Here is a 13,575-nt window from a genome sequence, read left to right as displayed (position 1 = left end):
GATGCGCGGCCTAAAAAAACGAGGGCTAAAGGAAAACGTTTTTTTTTGGTCTCCAAAAAGTACAGATTACCAGCTATGTGTGGTTGTGCTCCTTGTGAAAGGGCAGCATGTGGTAACTCATAGTAAAGTCAGACAAAGGCTGAAGTGGACTATCATTGCCCCATGATGCAGGATGGAGTGGGTGAAAGAAAAATGTAAATGACGCAATCACAAAATAATGGATGAAGCCTGGCTGAAAACCTCTATGAATAACTATGTTACACAGTAAAATACAAAGGTCTTGGCCAACCCAGCCCCAAAAAGCCATCATCTGACATTCATTGCTAGCTTCGCCTTAAAGAACCTAGCAAGAGAGAAGGGAAAAAAGGAAGGAACGAAAAAAAAAGGAAGGAAAGCAGACAAAAAGGAAGGAATAAGGTCAAAAGAAAAAAGTACGGAAAAAATAAGGTAGGAAAAGAGGGAGTCAAAAATGGAAGCAAGGTACAAAGGAAGAAAGGAGGAAAAAAGGAAAGAAGGCACAAAGAAGGAAAAAGGGAAAGAAGGCAAGAAAAAAGAAAGAAGGGGAAAAAGACAGAAAGAACAAGGGCAAAAAAGAGTAAAGTGGGAGAAAGAGGGAAAGGGAAAAAGGAAACAAAGAAGGGAAGAGGGCAAAAAAGATGGAAAGAGGGCAAAAAAGATGGAAAGAGGGCAAAAAGGGAAAGAAGGTAAATGAAAATAGAAGAGAGGATGCAAAAGAAAGCAGGTAGGACGGAGGAAAGATACCAAGCAAGAAATAAAAAAAGTTGGAAGGAGAGAAACAATGAAAGAAAATAAAAAAGAAAGAACAAATGAAAGAATGCAAAAAGAAAAGGGAAAGAAGGCAAAAAAGAGAATAGAGGAAAGAAAAAAGGAGAGGCAATAAGGAAAGAAAGAATGGAAAAGGCAAAAGAGAAAGAAAGAAGGATTAAAGAAGGGATAAAAAAGGAATGAAGGAAAGAAAGAAAAAAGAAAAGACAAAAAAGGAAGAAAAAAGGAGAGGCAAAAAAGAAAGCAAGGTAAGAATGAGAATGCATGAAAGGAGTAAAGAACGCAAGAAAAAGAAGGATAATGAAGGCAAGAAGAAAGGAAGGCGGGACGAAAGAATGAAAGAAAGAAAGAAAGAAAGGAAGGAAGATGGAAAGAAGGAAGGAAAATGGCTCATAGTATAAAATATTGGATAATAGTACCCAAATTACACCCCGTCTATGTTTAAATAAAACTGTTATAAGTTTGCTGTAATTTAAACACTATAAAGTCTGGTTTTCTTAATGGGCAAAGTTTATCAAAGAATCACTGGTGAAACCAAGTCGAAGAACACAATACAGTATGCTGTGAAATAGCAGCAGTCAACTTTAAAGGGATTTTACAACAGCGTTTGAATGAGTCAGGAACTGATGAAGCTGGAATGTGCCCTGTGCGCACTTCAAATGTGCCCTATCATCACATCAGGCAACACTGGGACTAGAGGGAAATCCGTGTGTGAAAGATGTGCACTTTGTGAAAGAGCAAAATGCAGTCACTCAAAGTGATATTAACGAGATGCTTAATTAGGCTGACCTATTGCCTTACCTTGTACGCTGCAGTGGGCAGAAGCAAAATGGGAATGACAGTATAAGAGACTAATGGGCGAAGATAGATGCCTGAAACCCCCTTTAAGTAAGTATATTATACATATTACTAGGGAAATCAAAAGGTCTTGGCTAATGCCAGACTTAAAGTGCCACTCACACATGAAGGGAAACTGGCAGAAAGGTCATCTAGAGAAAGAGGGACAAGGTACTACCACAAATGTGGCTATGTCCAGTCAACCATCCTCCAAACTTGTGGGAGGGTTTCAAAGCATCTGTATGTGACAGCGAAACCAACAATGTGCAGCTTTCTATACAAGCAATACTGCCACCTACAGGGGATGGATAATATAAAGGGACCTCAGAACAATAACTGGAGGTTAAATAGCAGGTCGAACATCCTATGCTGTCTAACAGTCCATTTGCAACTGGAAAAAACAGCGGACAGCTAAGCATCAAGTGGAGAACAGAATATAGCCAAATAGGAACCGCGTATCAAGAATACACACTGGTATATGGAAGCCCAAGTACTCCAATCACATCTTTTTTTCAAACTACTGAGGAAAGCCAGCCTCCCTAGCAATAGCAAAAGAGGACCCCTGGAATAACCAATGACCCAAAGAGCTTAAAGTTGTATGGAACAGAGAGAGAAAGGGGAAGATCGGATCCACCAGGCCCAACAGGACATAAAAGCATAACATCTGCCTCCAAAGTCATTGAAACAAACTTTCTACCACCTCCCAAGAGACTAAGGAATCACTAGTAACTTGCCTAAGAGTTTCACCATAGAGGATCTGTCCATGACCCTGAGCAAAGTGGAACTGCATAGCACAAACAAGGAACAAAGTGTCTAGGAAGATGTAATGTCTATATACATATATTCACTGAAAAAACAAAAGTTAAACTGATGGTATAATTAGCTGGAATTGAGATATTAAAAAAACACTGAAATTTGCCAGTTACAGTTTAATAAACTAACTATAACTTGCCACTCAGTCGTACAGTGCTTAGGACCTTGAATTTTACATCACTCATGACATGCTAAATTACATCATGTTCATGTACCCTGTCTGCAAAACTAGCAGTTGCCCTCACACTATTTAGAGTCCAGTGAACTGCCAAGTTTCACCGACAGACTCTCTGCTTGCTCTATCGGTGGAAACCTTTGGCGGATACTCAGTTAACGTTGGTTCTAACAACAACCGATAAGAAAGAAGGTATTATTGAGCCTGTCCCAGTACAGGCTCATTGTAATAATAATAATAACACAACGTCAAAAGGCTGGTAGGCTCTGGGCTGTGAAGGAGATCAAGGCTGTCATCATACATTCCTGTAGAACGGATTTATTTTTGTATTTTTTAGAGGAATGACGCTGTGTTAAATGGTCCAACTCTTATATACGCTAATCAGTTCACCAAACCAGTTCCTTCTCCTACTCCAATGCTTCCTGGTCCAGGTAAGAAGCGGCACAACTCAGAAGCTTTCTAAATCCTTGTTTATTTGATCTTTTTCACCTTTTCAAGAAATAAAGTGCGTCATGCAGATTTTACATAGCCATGGCCTATGGGTTTCAGCCGAAGCCTTCCACGGGGCCACAGAGTTGTGTATCAAGAGTGTCCTTTTAAAGGGGCTAACCACTCCTACCGCCACCTAACTCATACAGATATTACTTTAGAGTACAAACCAAAGACAATTCCTCATTTTTGTATATTTTTGTTGTTGTTTGTGTACTGCCTGCTTCTATGTTGTTGTCATTTTATCAGGGGTTGTGTTGCAGACTGTTGAAGTGCTTGAACACATCTACAAATCGAGAAAAGTATTCGGAGATCACCATATCAATTCCTATTCTACTTTTCTTATTTTGGAAATTGGCATATCCCACACAAGATTAAAAGCAGGCAAACCAGTGGGAAAAGGGGTGCAAGACAACATTAACTACCTGCTAAACTATCACTAAATCTTGGATGGCAAGAACAAGTCTAAAATTCAATCCTAGAGGTAAAGTTTGCTTTGCTTTCTGCCAACCATATTACACCTCAGACTAACTCCTGGTTATCTATACCCACTACTAATGATACCACAACCTGTGCTAGCTGAGCCAGTTAAGTTACTTGGATTCCTTCTTGACTCAAACCTTTCTACAGAAGTGCACACCATCACAAAAAAACAAGCATTGGAAATGGAATAGGTCTCGCATTTGTTGGAGTTGGAGCTATTGACATTATAAATGCCTGTTCGTTTTACCAATGCAATAGATGTGCCCTCCCCATCTTAATAAAATATAAAACTTGTGGTTTTTTTATGAAGTAAACCTACAATGGTGCAGTGGGGGGAAATGGCAGTTCCGACTCCACGTTAAAACAAGCGATGTTTTGAGTGTGCAGTACCACAGGCTGTCAATAAGTGTCCCTTGGGGCCTCTTTTGGCCACATATGGTACTGCACCCTGCAACATGACTGGGCAAAGGATATGGCGCAGCAGTGAGAGCTGCTGACTGGTGAGCTGAAGATCCTAGTTCGAGTCTGCATTCAGGCTAAACATCCTGTGATAATGGGCTGATTGTTACTTTACAAACTCGTATTTATATATTGCAACTGGCCATGGGTTCAAGGCAATTAAACAAACAAACAAAACAGCAGTGGCCTATGAGGGGTGGTGGGGGCCTGGAGCAGTGTTGTGGGAGGGGTGAGAAAGAGGCACAGGGGATAAAGGGACAGCAAGCAAATGATGCAACAGATATTTATGTACATAAGTAAACAGAACAATTAACTAGCAAAAAGGCAGGCTAACTTAAAATAAAAGAGTTCTCTCCAAAAATAAATAACCTGAACACTAAGAACAGTTGTAAGATGGCCAGTCCTCATGGGAGGATACAAAATTCCAAAAGGAGGGACTACAAAGTGTATTCACCAATGAAAAGCTAGCATTTCTAAAGGACAGCAACAGGAACCAATGAAAAAGGTGATCGTTTTTCAAGCCCATATCCTAGATACAGCATGTATCGAAGACAGCGCAAGCGCTGCCTAGGCGAGACCTAAGAAACTGCCAATTTTCAACTATCCCTTCGGCTTTTGAAACCCTTTATCCACATATCAGCAATTAGGCTTAAATGCAGTTATATTGGTTTTGAGAAGAGAAATCAAATAACTGATCAAGAGCCCCACATTCCTCCCACCATCAACATATAGTTTGAAATAGGTCAATAGAGCAATTATAGGCAAAGTCCATCCAGTATCTGTGATCTGCTAGAAGCGGGCACCATGTTCAAGGAGAATGAACCTTAAAGGCGGGAATTCTTAGCAAGAAGACTCTCAGAAGCCTCAGGTCGTTCAGCTCCCTAAAATCTCCAGAGAAAAGATGCAATAGCAAGTCCCATGCTTGACAGGAAAAGCGTCCTATCCCTCCTGTGTCATGTGTTACTTTTTTTTTTCATCCTTAGGATACATCACAAGCTATGGCACCACTTCAAGACAGGAGGGTCTGGCGCCCCTCATTTACTTAAGAATGTTTTTTATTTGGTTCTTCCCGCAGATCTACAGCTCACCTCCGGCGTCCATGCCAGAACTCTCGCAGGACGGGACAGAACCCTCTGGATATGTGTCAAATGTCTTGGAAAAAATACACTGTCCACTCAGTGAATCATAAACTTAACAAACTGAAGAACAATAACAATCAGTAAGATCTTCAATGCGGTGCTTTGTTATTGGAACTTCGTGTTCCAGAATCCTTAGAGCGGTGGGATCGCTGTAAGGGGAGAGTGAGGGTGTGTGCGTGTGTGCGCGCGTGCGTGTGTGTGTGTGTGTGAATTTTACACACTATAAAAGGGGGCCCGCGTTCGGCTGCCCATGCGCACTAATCGGTAGGTTTCATGAGAAAAAGCTCCGTAAATAGAGGTAAAAACAGATTCATTCTTTGACCACCAGAGGTCAGTGTTGCCTTGCGGAAAGTATCTCCGAACCAGTGATCGGTTTCTGCACTGGTGAAGAGTTAGTTCGTTTCTGGATAAAGAAAGGCATTGTGAGAAGAAGTCTAGGTAGGGGTGCTGACCGCGCAAATTAACGTGTCAATAAAATGACAAGAAATAATCTTTAAGAGAGAGAAATAATTCGATTTTGTTTGTTCTGGCAACAGTTCTTTAAGCAAAGACACACTCATTTCTTTGGGCTATTCTGCCATTAACAGCAACTTTTTTCAGAGAGATATTTTGCTAATTTGTGAGATTTCCTTTGATGGGCTAAAAAGGGGAATAACAACAGTCACAAAGTGTGCAACATGAAAATTTGTAGATAGTTTTCGAAAGACCCTAAACTTAACTGCAGGACTATGACAACCAGCTCGTAACTAAGACTATTGATCATTTGGATTGGTAAGAATGGTGCAGCAATAGAATAATAGGCCTAGTAGTCCAACTAGAGGGTAAGAGCACGTTCCGCAAATAGCATATTATGTGTAAAAGGTCAATTTAGAGCAAGGCTTTAAGTGGGCCGGGTCCTACCGGTGTTCAGCACCGGCAGTTTTCAAGAGCCTATCGGACTCTCCATTTTTACCATAAGGGTGAAGACATTTTTTTCTCTGCAAAAGTACCATCGGTCACTGCTTTTGATGTAAATTCAAAGAAACTCGTTTCTCAGTTTTACACAGCGCAAACTTGGAGCGGTTTTACATGGGCACCAGTTACATCACAAAAGGACATAGTCATTAGTTGAATCACAGGATGTTGAGCTGCTTTCTCAGCTCGAAAGTCGGCAGCTCTAGCCTTTCGCCACAACCTCGCGCACAAAAACAGACACATTTTCAAAAGGATATACAACTAAGCCATAGTTCTTGCTTATTTATCCTATGCAATTTACAACCATGGACAAAGCGAAAAGTCCTGGCTTGTTGTAAGTGTGAAGGTGCTTGTTGTGTTATATATTTGGATGAATGGACAGTAGCAGCAAAATACCAGTGGAACAGCACACTATACTAAATGCAGATTTTTGGCTTAAGTGTTTTAAGTCACGCCCTTAATTTCATCGGCCACGTCCCTATGAGAGACCTGCCCCCACCAATAGTTTTTTTTATCCCACTTAAAGCTCTGATTAAGAGTGCAAAAGGTTTATGAAAAATAATTATTTGGTTTTCTACCTTATGGGACGAAAATAGATTAAGCATTTTCTCATTGAGAGGATTTGCAGTTTCCATTTTTTCCACTCTTCTCTTTGCCTCGAATTGATCAGGTACATGTTAGCTAATGGCATTTTAAAGAGCTTAAATCAAAAGAGAATCCTTGCAATAACTCAGGCATATGAAATTGACCTTCCATCCCAGAGAGTGGTAGAGCAAGTTTGTCCGCAATCTCAGGATTCCTTACAGTGAGACCACTGATGCTGATAGGAACAATCAATGTAGTGTGGGCAAGGTCACCCCATTGCTAATTCCTAATCTTTTCCCGCCCCTCAGCCATAGATGCCACCCAATTGGGCACACTCTCCTGCCACCTGTGTTCGATCTAGTTCCTTGGGTTATAAGTCTCCCATTGCCAGGAGAGACCGGGGAAGTTACTGAATGTAGTTATCAATGTGGTTTCCTGTAGTTCCTCAAGCACCCCGGACGATCACATCAATCTGCCTCAAGCGGTTCTCCAAGTCTTCAAAATGTTCCCTTAGAAAGACATATGGATCCTCTAAGAAGACCACCCTGTTCCATTGATCTCTCGCCTGTGTTGTCCACCATGGGAAATATTTGCTGTTCCATATCTTTTACCGCTTTCTGAAGTTGAATGCGTCAAAGACAGAGGTTATCATCTTTGGTAATAAACCCTCCCTCTGGACACCCGGCTGGTGGCCACCAGTACTGGATGCAATTCCCAAGCCTCCACCAAAACTAAGGACCTGGGTATCATCATTGACAAAGAACTCAAATTCAAAGACCAAATCAACAAAGTCACATCAATTTCCTTCTGTGCCATAAAATTAAGAAACACATACCGGAGGAACTCTTAAAAACAGTGACTCTGGCTTTAGTCCTCTCACGTTTAGATTACTGCAACAGCCTTTATCTCACCATTAACTCAGGCCTGGTCGTCAACAGGCTCCGGATAGTACAAAACGCGGCAGCACGTCTTATTTTAAAATTTCCCAAAAATGTATCAGCGAGAGTAGCTATAAAAAAACGACACTGGCTACCAGTTAGGCAGAGATGTAAGTTTAAAGCCCTCTGTTTGGCTTTTAAATCGTTACACGATCAAGGGTCAGTACAGTTCAGGAACAAATTAATGTGGTATGTTCCTAACAGAACCTTACGGTCAGGAATGGCCAGGAACATGGCAATTACCCCCTTTAAGGAGGCCACCTGGGGAGGCAGGAGCCTCTTCAGATCAACAGCAATGCTGTGGCATAAACTACCTATCACCCTAAAGACAGCATCATCCCTGATGAGTTTCAGGAAAGGTCTGAAAACGTGGCTCTTTACACAGACTGCCGGAATGAATTAATTTTGTTCCTCTGAAGGTCGCCTGCACTAATGCCCCCTCTGTCCTCAGTTCGTTATAGCTCAAAGACGCCTTCGGGCATTAGCTGCGCTTTATAAAACCAATTTTAATTAAATTCAATTCAATGTCACAAGATCTTTCCTAAGGCCTGTTTTAAGGAAGGAGAGTTCCTTCCTCAGGTCTCCGGGGAGTGAGTCCTTCTTAAGTATACTCCCTTCCATCTTAAGTACGGCATGGATGAGCCTGTCCCTGCTGGACCGCCCAGACCTTCAGCACCTCTCCCACACAGAGGGTACTTTCAGTTGGTCACACAATTTTGAGAACTGCCTTTTATTGAAGTTTTGTATCGCTTTTATGGCTCATGGGCCGATAATAAAGTTTTCTTGACTGACTGACTTGGTACTTTCTGGTTCTGGGGCCGCCATGGTTGTGAAGCAGGTGCCAGGTCGTTTAGGAACGAACACTAGATGTCCAGCAAATAAGAAGTATTATGGACGGGTACAGATAGACCCAGATCCCACCAGAAGTGCACCCTTAGATTAGCCCTAGGTTTGCATCTTGTGGTGGCTCACTTCTTCCGCTGTCACAGATAGCTTTCTGTAAACATAAAGCTAACAAGGGTAGTAGCCCAAGTCATACCTTCAATTGCAGTGTAGCCCGAGTGTTAAAAATGTATGGGGGGGAAACCACCTGCTTGCTGCTTCTCCCAGAACTTCTACAGTTGACCGCTAGCCTGAGGGAGACACTCACGGCTCCACTGTGCAGGGGCACAAGGAATTATTATTTTTTTTTTTTTAAAGGTAGTCCATTCCACCACAAGCCCCACTTAAAGAACCCCCACACCCTAGGGGTGTCAATGTGGTCTTCCCCATCACAGAACTCCCAGGTTTCATGACTGCCTTTCAGCCGCATTAGAGGCGCACCTGGTTTGAACCCAGCACAGGTCTCCCACTGACCATCGCTTCTTGTGGTCCTGGCTGTCCAAAGTTTGCAGTAGGATCCCCAGGTTGTCTCATATTAATGTGGCCATGCTCCTCACAGTTGTTTTGTCTATCCCAGGGTTGTTGTCAGTTCTATGAACTGTGATCATATTACACCTATCCTCAAATATCTCCATTGGTTGCTGCTAGAAGGTTGCATTGATTTTAAGCTTTCCTGCCTCACCTGTAAGCACCCAATCAATTCTTGAACAACCCTTCTTTCTAGCAACGTAGCTGCGAATTTCTGGAGAGTCCCACATCATCTGTAGCAACTGTCTTTTTGGTCTTTCTCCTCCATTGGTCAGTAAAATATACACAGCCAACCAAATCTGTCCACTTGCTACTCTCTTTTGGATGAGTATCCATACATGCAATAAACACGTTTTTGCACATGTCTATTCAAATCTTGTGCTGTAAACTCAAACTTAAAACGATTCAGTGCCAGAAATGGCCGAGGTCACGGCATTGACTCCTTGGGGAATGATAACCAATGAATCAACAGGGCCTTGGCTTTGTGTCTTTACAAGCAGATATGGTATGAAGGCAGTTTTCAGAACCATGGCGAAACAGGGGCATAAGCTGAATTGCCCTGAAACATTTTGAGAAGCCTGTCCTAGTGATTGATGTTAGCCAGAGGTTACATGAGCACATTCAAGATCCGCAGGAAGAGAAATAAACCCCAGGGGACAGCGCAATTTATTTTTCAAGTTTCTACTCACAATAGTAGAATTATTGCTTATTGGGCACTAACCAGCAGAAAGGACGCAATGCACAATCCGTTGATTCTCGCAAATCCTTTGTGTATAGGGTTGCAGTGGGACTGATGGTCTGGTTTTCCTAGTCTAGAGTTAGCTGGTGTTTAAGAAGTGGTCAGAGCAGTACAGTGGCATCATATTGGGCATAGGCCTGGGTGGTAAATTCCGTTCCGCTCGCGGAATTTGGGTAATTTCGCGTTCCGTGGTGAACGCGAAATTGCTCAAAATTCTGGGTTCCGCGGCTTCGAGGAATTTTTTGCTTGTTTGCGTTCTCAAATTCGTGTTTGTGAGATATTTCCCCCCCGAGCACGCAAACAGCGATTGCGAACAGTAAAAAAGCATCGCGAACAAGCAATTCCGCGTGTTTGCGGAATTTCTGCGTGTTCGCAGAGATTTTTTACCATTTCGCTGAGATTTGCGTAACGCGATTACGCAAATTCCGCCCACACCTAATTGGGGACCTCGGACTCCGCCCCGCATTCAAAGATCAGAGCAAATGTGCGGGTGGATTGTGCGTGCAGGTCGGGTGTACCTCTGATTGAGCGTGTTGATTAGATCTTGACCAGACTCAGGCGGGGGACCGTCCAACCACAGATTCAAAAGCCCTTGGAGTAATAAACTGCTTCAGTGTGCCAGCAATGTTAGGGTCAATTTTCACCATATGGCGTATTATGGGGGGAATAATGAATGAATGGTTGTAAGAATAATAATGACATTTGTAAAGCTCATGGCTACTCCAGAACGAAGTGCCCCAGCGCTACAGAGCTGAGACAATATGCACTAGATAACCCACTTTAAAGGGGAGCGTACTCTAAACAGAAGAACCTTCGTTTCTTTCGGAACTGAAGTTCGGAAGAGACCTGCCGAATTTCCCCAGGCAGGGCATTCCATGCTTTAGGAGCCAAATAGGCAAAGAAACCACCTCCCACTTCTGCCCTTTTGAACTTTGGCACAGTGGCAAGTTTGGCTGCTGCCGATCTCAGGTATCTGGTGGGCACATAGAAATTCACCACTGCCTGAAGGTAGTGTCGGCCCTGAGAAGAAAGAACCGTAAAGTAATAACAGAGTCCTTTGAAAAGGACCCTAGGTTGTCACACCTGTATTTATAATAACGTGTTCACATGATGATTTGGTAGCCACCTTCAAGCCTCTAATTATAACAAGACACACTAAAGTTTGCTAACCACAATTTGTGTTGTCTATTTTTTACAGATAATTTTGAGACCCTCTGACAGGAGCTTGAGGAGTGTGGACTAATGGCTAGAAAACAGGTCGCTTTCCTCCCCACTAATTAAATATTGTTAGATGTCAAATTGTGCCCACTGTAGAAGTAAAACAACTGCCACAGAGTTGTGCACCAGCAGATGCACACAAAACAAACCTGCATCTCTATCCTGGGGAAAGGGTTTGCCGGTAGAAGGTTCCCAACCAGATGGACAATGTTGCAACTGCTTGTGACACTTTCCCATACTGTAGTGAGCTGCCAGAAGACAATGTGTTAACAAATGTGAATACTGGCTTTTTCAATACTTTGAGTCTGCAGCTGCTAGCGCTTAAAAACCACCAGATCCCTGATCCTCTCCCAGTCTTTAGTCGCTGTGTTTCAGAGAAGTACCTTCCTGAGCTTGCCCGCTCTTACTAAATTCAGGGGGTGAATAAAGAGGCATGAATTAAGGAGGGGAGATGCCATGCTGGTATGGTGAAATGTATGGCCAGATGTCAGATAAAACACAGGTCGGCAAAGCAAAGGTGAGAACAACAGAATGCTGTCGAGATCAATTCAAAAAGAAGAAATGTGAACTAAACAACAGGTAATGTATGTGGCCCTGTGAAGGAGGGGCAGAATGGCGATTTCAATTTAGAACAGTAGTGGCACCAGGCCGATCAGACAGCAAAACTGTAAATGCGCATTTAGAACAACGTGGTTTGAAAGAATTTGATCAACAGGGACGACAACAGCTTATACTGAGGAGCACTGACAGGGTACAGCTGGTCCAAATGTACTGACCTTTCTCAAAATGATCTTGAATTTCAGAGCAATGCCCTGTAAGAGTGCACTGCAAACGAAATCATGCCTGACACTGTTCAACATGGGGGGGGCGCAATGGGGGAGGGGGGTTGAAATGTATTTCCAGAGAAAGAAATCTGTATTTTTCTGCAGGGTAGTCCATTAGTTTGCTTTGTTTCATAGTTTGGAAACACTAGAGTAGTGAAGTGGCCGAGGAATGGATGGAACCCCAAACATTTGATCTCCATTGTGTTTGGAGAAGATTTAGCATGAAGAGGATGCTGTTACTATACGTTTACCACACACGTTGCCAGAGGGAATAACTCAGGTCCCGAGCCAGACATTACAGACTATAAGATCTCACAAGTTATGGTTGTGTACAATGGCAAAAAAAACATAACTGACAAATGGCAACGCACACTGGTGCCGCCCTTAAGGAGGAAAGATTCGGACTTGATGGACGCAGCTGAGGCAAACACTATTGGAAACGTCGAAAGTAGGGGAATCCAACTCACAAAGTTAGCTCCGATGCGAAATTATTTAGAGAATCCACAGGTCAGAGTTCAACGCTGTTTAATACTTTTAGCAAAAAATTAAGCCTATGGCCGAACACCCCAAGTTCTGAACTACATCTACTATGGTTAATGCCATAGATGATTTGAAGCCCTAGTTCCATTTTAGGTTTTTTGGTTTACAATACAAGGTCCAAGCGAATGTATTCGTTTTTGAATATGGTTGTTTCACCTTGGACTCTTTCCAGTTATGCTGCCAATTTCATCTACTCTTTTACTTAGTATTCTTCCTATACTGCTAGAATGTACCACTCAGTCTAAGTATTGGTATTTTTGAACCGATTCTCATTTATGGCTGCCGTTAGGTCTTTGTGTCTAGGGTTTATCCTGCTTGGTCGTATCAAAATTAATTTGTAGTGTACAATATACAAATCAAAACACTCCCCCCTCGTTCAATCACTCCCCCCACCAGTCTCGTTAACATAAAATCATGAAATTGTTTACATTTGTGATTGCAGTGTATTGGTGACAACTGCGTAGTCTACTTTACGGGTACGCAGCGCCCATCTTTTCTTGGCCGTTTAGCTGAGGTGTCAGTCTGAAATCAGATATTACTTAGTTAAGAGCCCTGTACTCTTTTTCCTGGAACTTGCCACTTGCCATTTGTCCTGTGCCACTGCCCTGAGCCAAAGATTACCAGAGGAACAGCTTGGGGAAGCGAGACCACAACCCCCAGGCTGCACCGCAAGGCGCACAGGAGGCGCGTCACTGCTAGCGCCGGAGGCGCTTTAAATCTCGGGCAGGGCTCACGCAGCGTGGGAGCCCTGTACTCTTTTTCCTGGAATTTGACACTTGCCATTTGTCCTGTGCCACTGCCCTGAGCCAGAGATTACCAGAGGAACAGCTTGGGGAAGCGAGACCACAACCACCAGACTGCAAACGAGGCGCGTCACCGCCAGCGAAGGAGGCGCTTTAAATCTCGGGCAGGGCTCGGGCAGTGCGGGAGCCCTGGACTCTTTTTCCTGGAACTTGCCACTTGCCATTTGTCCTGTGCCACTGCCATGAGCCAGAGATTACCAGAGGACAGCTTGGGGAAGCGAGACCACAACCACCAGACTGCAACGCAAGGCGCACAGGAGGTGCGTCACCGCTAGCGCCAGAGGCGCTTTAAATCTCGGGCAGGGCTCTCGCAGCGCGGGAGCCCTGTACTCTTTTTCCTGGAATTTGACACTTGCCATTTGTCCTGTGCCACTGCCCTGAGC

The 13,575-nt window shown here is 43.3% G+C and overlaps 1 protein-coding gene across 1 annotated transcript in view; it reads right to left on the bottom strand.

Moving 5' to 3' along the window:
- The window catches only part of MTFR2 (mitochondrial fission regulator 2), a 187,643-nt gene that overhangs the window by 149,149 nt on the left and 24,919 nt on the right, over positions 1–13,575 (bottom strand). The gene's annotated exons all lie outside the window — the stretch shown is intronic.

This window comes from Lissotriton helveticus, chromosome 6, assembly GCF_964261635.1.
Source record: "Lissotriton helveticus chromosome 6, aLisHel1.1, whole genome shotgun sequence".
NCBI classification, from domain to species: domain Eukaryota; kingdom Metazoa; phylum Chordata; class Amphibia; order Caudata; family Salamandridae; genus Lissotriton; species Lissotriton helveticus.
The sequence above is the reverse complement of the archived record's forward strand: the minus strand, read 5'-3'. Positions and strand labels throughout refer to the sequence as shown.